The 14,911-nt window shown below is 38.1% G+C and overlaps 1 long non-coding RNA gene across 1 annotated transcript; it reads left to right on the top strand.

Annotated features, from left to right (window-relative positions):
- The first annotated feature begins 347 nt into the window (after positions 1–347).
- Positions 348–10,440, top strand: LOC115891988. The gene is made up of 3 exons (XR_749435.2): positions 348–432; positions 2,962–3,088; positions 8,981–10,440. It is a non-coding gene; the product is annotated as an uncharacterized LOC115891988 (long non-coding RNA).
- The last annotated feature ends 4,471 nt before the right edge of the window (positions 10,441–14,911 follow it).

Raw genomic sequence — 14,911 nt, 5'->3', positions numbered from 1 at the left:
GTAGATAAATAAGAAAAATCACAATAACAATCGTGATTTCTCCAAGAGGCCAGGTGAATTTGACCAGTGATGAGTACAACCTACAGAAGGAGCAGAGGGAAGTGGCTGCCGAAGAGAAGGCTAAAGAAGTTTGCAAAAAGATAACATGCACTTTTCCAGGCTAGATACCCAGGCCGAGAAGCAAACCGGCGGAATAAAATTCGACAAGCAAGATCTGGAGCGCGCCAGGATGCCAGGTGAACTCAAAAGAACAGGTCGGAAGTGACGTCACTAGCTGAGTCTGGCGCTCCGCGGGACTGCGGGTCAGGTGGAATTCCGGCGGACGTGGCGCACGGGAAGTTACGTAAGGGAGGCGGTACCTGGTTGTGGAGGGTGACGCCATGGGCGGGGCGGGGCGTCTGGGATCCGCTGGGAGCCTCGGATCCCCGACAGGTAACCTGCTGGCGGGATCTGAACTGGGGTGAGGGTGGCAGCTGGGGTTGATGGCCTAGGTCGCTCGGGACCCTAAGCGCGGGCGGACACAGGTTAGGTAATGGACAGCATTAGGTCGTGGCTGGAGAAAAGGCTCCTTGACATGAGACTCCCTGAGGGGTTGAGGATATGGAGAACTCTTGGGAACTTGGTCTTGGGGACCCGAAGTCGTCGAGGAAATACAGACAGGTTGAGTCTTCTCAGAATCAGACATGGCTGGGGGCCATGGGTTTGCGATCATTGGCGCGTGTATTGGAGAGACGGAGCCTGGGACACTGAGATGAGTTGACCTAGGGTTCACCTACCCCGACCTGTTCTGCTAATAGGGGACAGGGACCTCAACTTTTTGTCTCTTAACTCGTAGCACAATGCCTTGCCGCAAGTAAGCATTCTTTAGATGCTGTCGAAGGAATGAATGAATGAATGAATGAATGAACCAACCAACCTGATTCTGGCTCCCCGGCAGAACCTCTCCCAAATTTCAGTATTCTAACCTCTGAATATAGAAATGACTCCAGTTTAGTTTGCTAACCAGTGGTTTATGAGGATGCTGGTGCAGCAGATACCCAGGACATTGTTGGTTTTTGTTAGTTTTGTCTTTTATGGTTATTGAAATTTAGAAATGTGTCTTAGTATTCTTATCCGGGTGGAGAGGATGAGTCACTTACTTTGGCTTCTTTCAGGTTCCTTGACTTTTCTGGGAAGAACTTGTAGGGAAATGATACCAGGGAGGAGTTGGACCGTTGTAAATAAACTGCTGTTATAGCACTGACTGCTCTTAATGCTTTCTTTTAAGCAAAGTAAACTTACTTTCCCTTTTTTTTTTTTTTTTTTTTTTTTGAGACGGAGCCTTGCTCTGTCGCCAGGCTGGAGTGCGGTGGTGATCTCGGCTCACTGCGCGACTTCCGACTCCCTGTTTCAAGTGATTCTCCTCCCTCAGCTTCCCGAGTAGCTGGGATTACAGGCACACGCCACCACCCCCAGCTAATTTTTGTATTTTTAGTAGAGACGAGGTTTCACCATGTTGGCCAGGATGGTCTCGATCTCCTGACCTCGTGATCCGCCCACCTTGGCCTCCCAAAGTGCTGGGATCACAGGCTTGAGCCACTGCAAGTGCGGCCACTTTCCTTTTTCTTAATGGTTTCTTCGTTATCTTATACGTAAGTGTACTACTTACATTTGAGATGTGAGAATTATAACTCACTATAATTATATTGTAATTGAGAATATACCTTATATTTTTGATTATGAAAATGAAAATAGTAATTTATAAAAATCCAGTCAGAGATTATACCTGGTGTTTATAAGTAAGGTTAACTCCTTCCAAACAGTTATATTAATAGAGGGTCCCCAAAAGAAGATTAAACTGTTTCCTTTGTTGGAAGTACTTTTTTAGGTGTCTTAAATGTGATCAAGAGTGGGGCCAGGCATGGTGGCTCACGCCTGTAATCCCAGCACGTTGGGAGGCCAAGGTGGGTGGATCACTTGAGGTCAGGAGTTCAAGACCAGCCTGGCCAACATGGTGAAACCCCGTCTGTACTAAAAATATGGAAAAAATTAGCCGGGGAGGGTGTGATCCTGTAATTCCAGCTACTTGGGAGGCTGAGGCACTAGAATCACTTGAAGCTGGGAGGCGGAGGTTGCAGGAGCAGAGGTTGTGCCACTGCACTCCAGCCTGGGCGACAGTGTTAACTCCTCAGGAAATATAAATAAATAAATAAAATATAAAATATAAATAAATAAAATTTAAAAAATAAAAATTAATTTTAAAAATGTGATAAAAAGTGGGAAGGGACCTAAAAAACAACTACTGTAACCTTATTGGTTTTGGTTGTCAAATGGAAAAAAAGAGCAGATGAGACTGTCTTCAGGCTGTGTAATGAAATCTTGGCATGAATCACTACCTAGTCCAGTGAGGTGAATGTGTGTATGGACCACATAATGAGATAGCAGCTCTGGTTTCAGAATCTTACCATTAGATTGGGTATAGTAGGAGTAGGAAACCCTGAATTTATGCCACATGGGTGTGTGTGTGTGTGTGTGTTACAGAGATGAAACTTCTTAAGCATTTTTTAGATATAAAAATCTAAGATGTTCTCAAAATAGGTTGAAAACTCCAAAAAGTTGACATGTAAATATATTATTGCACTGTTTAAATTTTAAGTTTACATACCCTTAAACCTTGTTTTCCCAGTTTCTGGAAAGTGCCCAGAATCATGCCCAGTTGTGTATACTGTTACTTTAGAATACGTAAAATTATGGTACAAAGTCATGTTTTGAGATCCTGTAGATTTATGTTAATATTATTGTCTTACTTAAAAATCCAGTCTTTGCTACCTCAGTCTCCTGTTCAGTGTCAATCTGTTGTTCAGTGTGATGTCCACTAAGTTGTGGACATCTAAATGTCTGTGTAGTATAACTTTTATTCATAATGAGTTGGTATCTCAGTGGTAACTTAGGTCTGTACATTGACATTCTTGAGGTTTTTAGTTTTGCAGAACACTGATATCTATGGACTCTAAAATGGACTTCATTTAAAGAAACCCACGGACCATTAATGGACAAAAACATGAGTCAATATGTATTATGGCATTCAAATCCTAGCACTTTGGGAGAGGTAAGTAATTGACTGTGTTTTATGTTTGTTGAGATGGTAGAACAATCTTAAATTTGCCTAGGAAATTATAGGATTGTAATTGAAAAGTACAGTTCTTAATCTCTTTATGTTTTAATCAGGACCTTCCAAAGAAAGGTTTGTTTTGTATATATAAAGCAATTGTTCTTATTTTCCTGTAAAGTTGATCAGAAATTGAAGATTGGCAAGCTATATTTATATTGTTCCTGAAAAGCTACTGCTCTGCTTTCTTTTTTTAGGGCGGAACCTCCTTTCAACACTTTACATCCTGGTAGAAATAATTTAATCTGTGGATACCCTGTAGAAATGAGGCCTCAAATAGTCATTTAAATTATCTTGCATCCAAGTTTGGCTATGTAATAGTATATGTATCAAATCTACTGATCAGTTTTATCTTGTGCCTCAGGTTTAAGCAAGAAAAGAGGCCCTAAAATGTCTTTTTTTCTTTATCCTGCCTTATTCATGCTATTTTATTTTTTTCTTTCTTCTTCTGTTAAAAAATATATTAGGTGGTTGATTCTCCAGGCCTTTTATCTTTCTGTCTCAAGGGGGTAAAATTTATTTTCTCCCATTTAACCTTTTTTAATTGATCGGTTTGTTCATTTTCAGAACCTTAACTTCTAACTTTATGATAATATTTGTCACCCTTTAATCACTAAGCATTAAACTTGTAGTTTTTTTCTGGTCTCCTTTGTAGATACCCTGGCTTCTTATTTAGAATTTGCTTAATTCTATAGCAGGCAGTACTTCTAGGAATTCATCTTTCAGATTGATTTGGCCTTACACACAGAAATTTGCATACAAAGATTTTTGTCACCATATTGTTTGAAATTAAAAAAACCTGCTAGAAATAGCCTAACTGTGTTTCAACAGAGGTCTAGTTAAATGACTGTCTTTATACAAAGTAATACTTTGCAGCTCTTAGGATAAAGTAGTTGCAGAGATGCAGATATGGAAAAATCTCTAATACACATTGTTAACTGATAAAACAATAAAAAGAACTATACATACAGTATGTTTTCATTTGTGTTTATATAAAGCATATATTTATATACATACATACAAAATTTCTTCAAACCAGTGTAAGGAATTATTGACAGATAACCCTGGGAAATGAGACTAGAGGCCTACAATAGGAAGAAGAGACTCACATCTCACAATTTTTCCGTCTACTATTTCTGGTGGTTTGATTTTTTTTTTTACTATGAGCATGTTTGTATTTTCATAATACTAAGAAACAAACAGCAAGTCTTTACAATAATTTAGCAATTATGAGAGCCTTTTACTATTCTCTTATGACTTTCTGTTCTTATAATACTTGGACTATTTAGAAGAAGTAGGGTTACATAAATGAGTTAAGATTTTTTCAGAGCTGCAATCTATTCCAATCCATTGCAGTAGATTTTAAACCTTGATGTTAGATTGTTACTATTAATAAGATCTTAAGAATACTAAATGCTTAGTCTTGCCGAATTCAGTATTCATTTACAGTATACTGCGTGTTGCTGACCTGACCAGGTGATATGGTGGGTGTTACCATTGTTTGCAAGCTAGGTTAGTATTGCTGTGGCATAGTTCTGAACTTCACAGTATTACTGAATAGGATGAACTTTGTTTTATCTGAATTGCTATTTAGGGACTTTTAAAACAACTCATTATTGTTTTTCTTTGTTCTTGATGTTTAGAACTGGCTTAAGGCATTGCAAAGAATGGCTTGTTCTGTTAGTAAAATCAGTAAACCAGAAAAATAATTTATATAATTGGTAATCTCATTTTGTATTACTTTTAATTAGCTGATTATCTGCCTTAGGAATGCAGCAGAAAATTCTGGTGACTTTTACTTCGATAATCATTTTTGTCTTCCCACACTTTTATTGTAGGACATTTGGAATAGTAATAATAGATAAGTAAAATGAATTATATGAAAAATTTAAATATATAATAATCTTTATTTTTTAATAGGGATTTTATTAGAAACTTGCTTGAGAACAGGCTTTGTAAGATATATACCTATATGATACCACTTATTGTGTGTCTGTTAAAAATCATAATGAAGGCTGCTAACTAGTGGTTGAATCATGATTAGTAGAATAGAAGAAGTTATAGGCTCACGCCTGTAATCCCAGCACTTTGGGAGGCCGAGGTGGGTGAATCACCTGAGTTCAGGAGTTCGAGACCAGCCTGACAACCATGGAGAAACCCCATCTCAACTAAAATTACAAAAAATTAGCTGGACATGGTGGCACATGCCTGTAATCCCAGCTACTCAGGAGGCTGAGGTAGGAGAATCACTTGAACCCGGGAGGCAGAGGTTGCGGTGAGCCAAGATCACACCATTGCACTCCAGCCTGGGCAAACTTGGCAGAGTATTTTGCATATACTCATCTCTGTTAAATGATGCTTTGTTTCCTAATGTCCTTGGGATTAATCACTATCATCATGAAGGGGAAATCAGTGAGTGCGATGCCTAGAGTAAGACTCTTTATTCTTGCTAAGTGAATGGATAGCAATGAATTGAATCCAAGGACAGATTGTTTTCCTAAATCAAGAGGATAGAATATGGTAAAGGTGACATAGAGAGAAAGGAGATGAACCTGAATGTAAAAGTTACATGTAAAGAACACAGAATTGAGGAAAGATGCTTCTATATGTGTGTGTATATATGTGTGTACATAGATATACAGTATATAATATCTACATCTATGTATGTTGCATACATATATGTTCCGGAAACATATATATTTATATAGAGAGAATATATATATTCCAGAAATATATGTGTGTGTGTATATGTATATACACATAGAGAGATAAAGAGAGAATATACATATATATATTCCGGAAAACCAGATAGGAGGTTATCCAGTTAGTCAATGAGGAAAAAAAAAAAAAAGCGCATTAAGTCCTTAGAGATGGGCCTGTCATAGGCTAACTCATGATTTTGCGAGTAGCTTAAATAATTTTGGAAGTTTTAAGATTATTCACAGAGTTGAAATGACAGGAAGGCAGACCTAAGCTTAAGTGAGAAAATTAAAATCTAGCAACATAAACTATTATGTTAACCATATCTTTTGAGATTCTGTTTTGTGTTGTTTGGGGGAGGGGAGAAAGAATAGAGAACTCAAAAATTTATTGATGTTCAATTTGAATTGAACTAGAACATAAGTCTTTCCTAGCATTCCAATTGTTTATGACCAAGATTAAACAGATCCCATTAACCTATAAAACATTAATGCACAAAAGCTGATTTGATTACCTTGCAGAACAGGAGAACTGTTTTTAATCAATGTTTTGATCCTATAAAAGGGCAATTGTAATGATCTAGATTGAGGGGACTGGAACTATTTAGAAGACTTTGGAAGGGTTGGAGAAACTCCATAGGAAGTATACTTGTTCTTTGTTATTTGAGGCCAAATTTCATTCAAAATAAGAGAAAGTATAGAACTATTAATAATTAGCAGTGAAGCAGACTGTGTTGAGAGGCAGTGAACTCCTGGTAATTTGGGTTGCTTAAGCAGATTTTGAACATCAGGAACACTGTAGAGGGGATTTTTCATTGTATGGGAGAATGTACTAGATTATTCCGGAGGCCTCTTTCAAATCCTAAAAACTTTTTTGTAGTGTAATAAAGTGATTTATTGTAGATGGGTTTAATCTCTTATTCCTATATTTAAATACTGATAGCTAACATATCCACTGGTCACTTATCCATCAACCTCACCTCACCCATAACCAGGACATAAATTTTAAAATTATTTGAACTTCAAATTATAAGACATAAAATCAAGATGCTTTTCTCAGATCCTTACTCAGTTTACTTTTATTTTAGACACAATTCTGATAGGCTTAATTAGCTGGCATCTAATTCCATGAGATATTAGAAGTAACAAATCATGAATAGTCCAGGTGCTCTTATTAGAGGCAAAGAAAAAAGGAAAAAACTCATAAAGCAGACCAGCTAATTTAAAATTGTAGCAACCTGAGTCCTTTTGATAAGATGAAAACAGCTCTATATTAATGGATATTCAAAATGATAACCCTGACTGAACAGAAATAATTTATGTTTAGTATTTTCTATTGAGGAAGGGAAGAATACCTGAATTTTAGAAAGATCTCTTCAGTGTGTTTAATAACAAAGACAGTCGGACAGATATTTTGGCATTTGGAGAGGCTGCATTGTATAGTGGAAAGAGCACAAACTCTAGAGTAATATAGACAGATTTGAATCTGGGCTCCAGTCTATTAATTAAGTTTTATTATTCGTTTCAAGCCTCAATTTCCTCAGCTGTAAAAAGGAATTTACTGAAGGTTAATGTATATAAAGTCTTGTCTACATAAAAATAGCTATTGTTATTATTTCATTATTACCATAAAGCTGACTTTATCTTGATTAAAAAAAATTTTGGGCTATTCAAGTAGAGCAAGAACAAACTTATCTAATAGTTTTAGTGTAAGTTTAATATATATAATGCTAATAATGGTGATGGCATGCTTGAAAAAAGTTTTTAAAAATTATACAAGTAATTTATATCCACCTTACAAAAATTAGGTTATAGAAAATATACCTAAGCAAAACAAGGAATAAAGTTGTCAGAATCCTTTATCACTATAATATTTTAGTGCATGCTTCATTTTTAAACTGCTTTGACATTCCCACAGGGTGTCACTTCTGAGTAGTGACTGCTGAAATGGATTCTATATTACTACTGTTGGGGAATTTACATTATTCACTGTGCTTTCTAATCATAACATGAAGTGAAAGATTGTGACGTGGCACAACACTGATTAAAATAAAGCCCCGGTCCTGGTAAATTTTGTTGTATTGAAACCAGTTTTGTAGAGTGGTGGGTGTTGCTTTTTGTTGTGGAGCCAGAGAGCCCAAGTTTGAATCCCGTCTCTACTATTTATCAGCTGGGTAATTACCTGAATTTCTTAATTTTTCTGTACTTCAGTTTCTTCATCTGTAAATTGGGGACAATAGTAGTATCTAATTCATGGGTTGTTGTGAGGATTAAAGGAATTAATCTACATAAAGTGTTTAGAGCAGTGCCTGGCACAAAGTATAGCCTCAGTAAATATTAGCTGCTATTATTATTCGTTTTTAGGCAGGTTTATACAAGCGTATACAATAAACATAATGAGCACAAAATTAAGTCAGTGAGATTAAAAACCTCTTCTAAAAAAGGGAGAGGTATGGAACAGAGGCTAGTATCCCCTGAGGGAGAGAGGCCTCTGGTAATTATTTACTGAGCTAAAATTTCAGAGGGCTATAACCTGTCTTTTGTTGCATCATGCACATGTTTACAACATTTTTACTATATGTTTTTCATTTGAACCTTACAAAGGGGTCTGAATTTTTCCATTTGAAGGCATTGTTTTTCTCCCTGTTTAAATATTTCAGTATTTTTGAACCATAATATTTCCACATCAGTTTCTTTCCCTACCCCACAAAGTCAACATCATTTTATGCTGTCTCTTCCGACAAGCATTTTGGCTATGCTTTCAGAGATCAAAAGCTCTTTAAGACAATTCGATACCATGGATAGAGATCAAAGAGATACAATAAATTATCATTAAATCAGTGTATCTGACTACAGCCCCAGGGAGATTCTGTAAGAACTTTAAATTCTGTTGCAATTTTCAGTGACGGGTATTAATCAAAGAGATAAGCCAATGAACATATTTAGCCGTTCTGTCTACGGTACCTTTTAAAAATTTTTTTTTCCTTTTCTTTTTTTTTGATTTTCTCCTTTTCTTTTAGCATGGTATCTAGTAATCTGATTAATTACTGACCAAAAAGAAGTTTTTAATTTCCCTTAAAAAAATTGTTAGACTTGTAGTAGAATTTTTTTTGTGTTTTGTTTTGTTTTCAAGCATCAAGTACTGCGTTTTTGAAGACCATGGCCTATCATCATTATGCATTCAAGATTTGAGTTTGAATAACCTCATCAAGACTTAGATCTTCTTCAAAAGCTTCAAGTCTCATCTGCATTAAAGCTCTCCATTGAACCCTCTCACAAAAGTACAAGCTTAAAGGGACTAAAATCCATTCATACATTCCATTTTATATCCCTTCCTCTGACTTCTCTTCAATTTCCTTGGCCTCTAGGGTGCTTCATATTGCTTGTGTTCCTTTAGACTAGAGCCAAGGAGACAGTGCTTTCCAAAAAATGTGTTCTGTGGCCATAAGTTTTCATTGATAGAGAAGCATAAATTTAACATGATGAATTTAGAATTAGGACTTTTATGGTATCCTATAAAAAGTTGAGTTAACACACCGGGCATGGTGGCTCCTGCCTGTAATCCTAGCACTTTGGGAGGCTGAGGCAGCCGGATCCCCTGAGGTCAGGTGTTTGAGACCAGCCTGGCCAACATGGCAAAACCCCATCTCTACTAAAAATACAAAAATTAGCCGGGCGTAGTGGCGGGTGCCTGTAATCCCAGCTACTTGGGAGACTGAGGCAGGAGAATCACTTGAACCCAGGAGGCGGGGTCTGCAGTGAGCTGAGATTGTGCCATTGCACTCCAGCCTGGGTGACAGAGCAAGACTCTGTCTAAAAACAACAACAAAAAAAGTTGAATTAACAATAAGGAAATTAGGACGAAGTGGCAAAAATATTTTGGGTTACATTATACTCTCAGAAGCTATGTGGTTTAGAGAAAAGGGCCCCCAACCACAAAAGTTAGTGGTTCTTATTCTGTCTACCTCGTACTAGGTATATGGTAAGTGAGAAAGTCACTTGACCTCTCTGAACCTTAACTTCATCATCTATAAAGTGAATCTGACATTTCCCCCCTGGCCTACCTCACAGGGTTGTTGTGAGGATCAAATGAAATAATGTACATGAAAAGACATATATAAAATGTATAATACAGACAAAGGGTCCTGTTACATAGTTGGAAGTCATTCCCTCAGATCTTGGGTCTAGGAAGGTAGGTGATTTAAACTCACTGAAAGCATGTACCATGTTCAGGTTGGATACATGGTAACAAGGCTATATTAAATTTTTTTCTCTGAGTTGAGTCCCTAAAATACTATCATGGGCTGATTCTAAGAAGGAGCACGCATATATATTCCCCTAAAATTATAGCTTAGCATTGTTAATGCTCTAGAGCAGTTATCAGAGTTATATGTTGTAACATATTAGTGATTTGTGAAACTTTTTTACTAAAATGTGACCCTCATTTTTCTTTAAATGAAAGAACATAGAATATTTCACAATGCATTCCATGTGGTAAGAGTAAAAAATTGTTTTAGTTATTTGTACAAATGTGTGTGTGTGAACGTGTGTGTACTTGGTCATTAAATAAAATGTACTTTTTTTCTCCTGTGAGTTGCAGCTGCTGTTCTTTCTTTCTTTTCTTTTTCTTTTTCTTTGAGACGGAGTCTGGCTCTGTCACCTAGGCTGGAGTATAGTGGCACGATCTTGGCTCACTGCAACCTTTGCCTCCTGGGTTTAAGTGATTCTCCTGCCTCAGCCTCCTGAGGAGCTAGGATTACAGGCACTCGCCACTGCGCCCTGCTAATATTTGTATTTTAAGTAGAGAAGGGGTTTTGCCATGTTGGCCAGGCTGGTCTCAAATTCCTGACCTCAGGTGATCTACCCACCTCAGCCTCCCAAAGCGCTAGGATTATAGGCGTGAGCCACCGCGCCCAGCCTCTTTTTTTTTTGAGACAGGGTCTCACTTTATCACCCAGGCTGAAGTGCAATGGCACAGGCTACAGCAGCGGCGTGATCATGGCTCACTTCAGACTTGACCTACCGGGCTCAAGTGATTCTCCCACCTCAGCCTCCCCAGGTAGCTGGGACTACAGACACAGGCCCCCACAACCGGCTAATTTTTCTACTTTTTGTAGAGATGGGGTTTCCTCATGTTACCCAGGCTGGTCTTGAACTCCTGAGCTCAAGTGATCCACCCACCTCAGCCTCCCAATCAAGTCTGGGATTACAGACTTGAGCCACTGTGCCCAGCCATCAGTTGCTGTTCTCAGAGTGCCATTTTGGCACTAATGCCTTCCTACACATTTGGATTCCTAAGAGACTCAGCATTTTTTTTCACTTTATGCTACTACTTGTGACAAAGAAATTAATATCAATTTGACTTATGGTGTAATTTAAATATTTTTATTTCGTAGCACAGATAAAACCTGTATGCCTCATGAATATTTAATATTTTAATATCTATTCTGATACCCAGACTATTATAGCATTTAAAAGGTTGCTTCAACCTCTACTAGCAGAAAGATTGTGTCAAATATTTTGCTTTTTAATTTTTTTTTCTTGTATCTTTCTGGCCTAATGGCAAACAAAACCCTCCATTTAGCATTATTCGAGGACTAAGTAGAGAGAGGCTATCAAGAACGTAGTTAGCATGACTGGGAATTTGATGGTCTCTGGAAAAGAAAGTGCCATTTCTTTTCTTTCTTTGAGTAACTAGGTTTATCTTTAGTTTAATGATTTAAGATAAATAATTCACTAACATTAACTTGTTCAACTGTTACTCCTAAAAACAGATGTCTCCCTCTTTGGTGACAGCATTGGTTAGGTTAGCATAGGTGACTTTATTATAGTGTCCACGAACAGTAGGGCATCGCTGCTTCTTCCCAGGGTTATGCATTCCAGTTCATTGATGAAGAACTAATTTTTTAGTGCTTTAGTGTACTGAAATGCTGTCTTTAGTGCCCTGGAATTATTTAAAGTTTGTTAGAAGGTTGTACAAGGTATTAATTTTCTCTGCTTATAAATTATATGAATGTATATAGTCCTAGCAATATGAATATTTATCAGAAGATGTATAATGTAGAATCCAACTGCCTCATTCTTCCTGAACAGCCGTGGCCAAACTTCTTACATTAACGGAGACTGAATGAATTGCAAAGTTTGTATAAATCGAGGCTACTATGTTTATGACAATTGACAGCTGTGGCATAAAAGGGTCATTACCATCTGTAATTGACATTTTGTTGTTCCTCCTTCCTCCACACCTTTGCCAAAAAATGGCATTGGTATTACTACCTCTCCATGCAGGAAGTAGGATCTACCTATGAGAAAGTTCAAGAGAGTAGTAGGCAAGTTCAGCTATCCCTGACCTTCTTCCACAACCCTCATGAAACTAACTCATTGCAAAATTCAGTCTTTTCTACTTCCTAAATATCTTTCAAATTATTCATCTTTGTTTCCATGTCCGTCCTTATTTATTTTATCATCTTTGCCTACATTTTTGCAATATCTCTTGAATAGTTTTTGTATTTACTCCTCCCCCCTCTAATCTCTTTGCTTTTAGACTGATTTTTTAAAATACAGTTCTAATCTTTTTGATCCTCTGATCTAAACTCTTATTATCTTATTGCCCTTAGAATTCAACCCCAAATCTTCAATCATTCTTTGCCTACTAATCTCAACCCATAATGGTCTTCCAATTCTCTGACAATGCCATTTTTTTTTCTTCAGAGCTTTTGTTGTTGTTATTGTTGTTTTTTGAGACAGAGTGTTGCTTTGTCGCCCAGGCTGGAGTGCAGTCCCGCAATCTTGGCTCACTGCAACCTCCACCTCGCGGTTCAAGCAGTCATCTGCCACAGCCTCCTGAGTAGCTGGGATTACAGGTGCCCGCCACCATGCCTGGCTCATTTTTGTATTTTTAGTAGAGATGGGGTTTCACCATGTTGGCCAGGCTGGTCTTGAACTCCTGACCTCGTGATCCACCGGCCTCGGCCTCCCAAAGTGTTGGGATTACAGGCGTAAGCCACCGTGCCCAGCCTTCTTTAGGGCTTTTGCAGATACTTTCTGCTTGGAATGCCTTCCTCTCTCCTATTCCTCTTCACATAACCCACTTCTACTCATACTACCAGTCTCACTTTAAATATTATTTTTTCCAAGAAGCCTTCCTCCATATCTCAGACTAGATTAGACCTCCATTCTCTATCATTCTTTCACAAATCACCCATTTTTTCTCAAACATAGCATAGTTGTAATTATTTCTCATATATAATCATTTGTGAATAATCTTACAAGGCAACCTTTAGGAGGGCAGTGACTGGTGCATGTTTTATTACACTGTATGCCCAGTGTTTAGGAAATTGCCTAGCAAATAGTAGGGAATCAGTAAATATTTGTCAACTGATTCTTCCCACAGCTAGCACTCTTCACTTAGGTATTTCAGTACTGTAAGTTCTTCTGGGTTGTTGAACTTCCTCTGTTTAAAACCCTCCACTTGGCTGAGTGCAGTGCTCATGCCTGCAATTCCAGCACTTTCGGAGGCCAAGGCAGGAGGATCGCTTGAGGCCAGGAGTTCAAGACCAGCAGCACAGTGAGACTCCAGTCTCTACAAAATAAAAATACTTTTAAAATGAGCCGGGCATCGTGGCACACGCCTGTAGTCCCAGCTATTCAGGAGGCTCAGGTGGAAGGATTGCTTGAGCCCAGGAGGTCCAGGCTGCAGTGAGCCATGATTGTGCCCCTGCACTCCAGCCTGGGTAACAGAGCGAGAGCCTGTCTCAAACACACAAACAAAAACCCTCTAGTTGCTTCTCATCTCACTCCAAATATGAGCCCAGTCCTTATAATGGTCTCTAGGGCCTTACCTGATATGCCTCTGCTCTCTCCTTACCTCTCTACCATCTATTGGACTGCCCAGCCCAGATCTCTTAGCTGATCTCAGAAATGCCAAGCTTTCTTCTGCCTCAGGACCTTTGTGCTTGATATTCCCTGTGCCTGGAATACCATTGCCCTAGATATCTGTCTGGTTTAATCTGTCATCTTCTTTAGGCCCTTGAGGTTATGTGACTTCAGTGAGGCCCTCTTTGACCATCTTATTTAAAATTGTTTTACTTTTCTCCATTGTACTTATCTCTGATTGACATTCTCTTCATAGGTATTTTCCCCAGTACTGAGAACAGTCACTGACACATGGTAGGACCTTAGAACTTACTTATTAATTGAGTTAATTTAACCTGTACTCACAGAGATGCATATTGGGGACAATGAGACCTGTAGCCCAAATTATGAGGGCTGAATATTTCAAGATGATTTTAGAAGATGAGTTAATTAAATTTATTTATATCCTGCCTTGTTCTAAAAAAATTTTCAAATGCATGTAGTATGTAGGATGGAGACATAAAGAGAATAAGACAAAGCGAACGTAATAGTATTAAAGTGGGTAATGTACAGAAGGTCCCGCATAGTGGCTAAAGGCATGTTATAAATTTGACTTATGAAAGAGTTAGCTTGCTCAGAAATGATTGAGCTGGAATCAAGAATCTGTTCTCTGGCACAGGTCACAGATATTTGAGTCTTACATAGAAACCCAGAAAACCCATTTAACTATAAGACATTGTGCAATTACTCTTCGAAAAAAGAAACAAAAAAAAACTTGCTTTCTGTATTAGGAAATTTCCTATTGGCATAAAATGTACACAGTCTATCCATTATAAAGGCTCTTCTACATTTGAGAGATGGCAGTCACAGCTACCACGTCTGCTTATATCATGTCCAGGACATTCCCAAAGTTGATTTAAACCGAGTAATTGGATATTTTTGAAAGTTAGCTGTGAAAAATACCAACCAGCACATTAATTACCCCAGTTTCTCCTCCTCTAATCATGAGGTAGCATGACAGTACAGTGGTTGTGGCTTCCTTCCTTTTGAGGTAGATAATTGACAACTTAGAAATAGGTTCTTGGCTGAGTGTGGTAACTCATACCTGTAATCCCAGCACTTTGGGAGGCCAAGGTGGGCGGATCACCTGAGGTCAGGAGTTTGAGACCAGCCTGGCCAACATGGTGAAACCCTGTCTCTACTAATAATA

The sequence above is a fragment of the Rhinopithecus roxellana genome, chromosome 1 (genome assembly GCF_007565055.1).
Source record: "Rhinopithecus roxellana isolate Shanxi Qingling chromosome 1, ASM756505v1, whole genome shotgun sequence".
Lineage (NCBI taxonomy): Eukaryota > Metazoa > Chordata > Mammalia > Primates > Cercopithecidae > Rhinopithecus > Rhinopithecus roxellana.
Note: the sequence above shows the minus strand (reverse complement) of the source record. Positions and strands in the feature narration are given on the sequence as shown.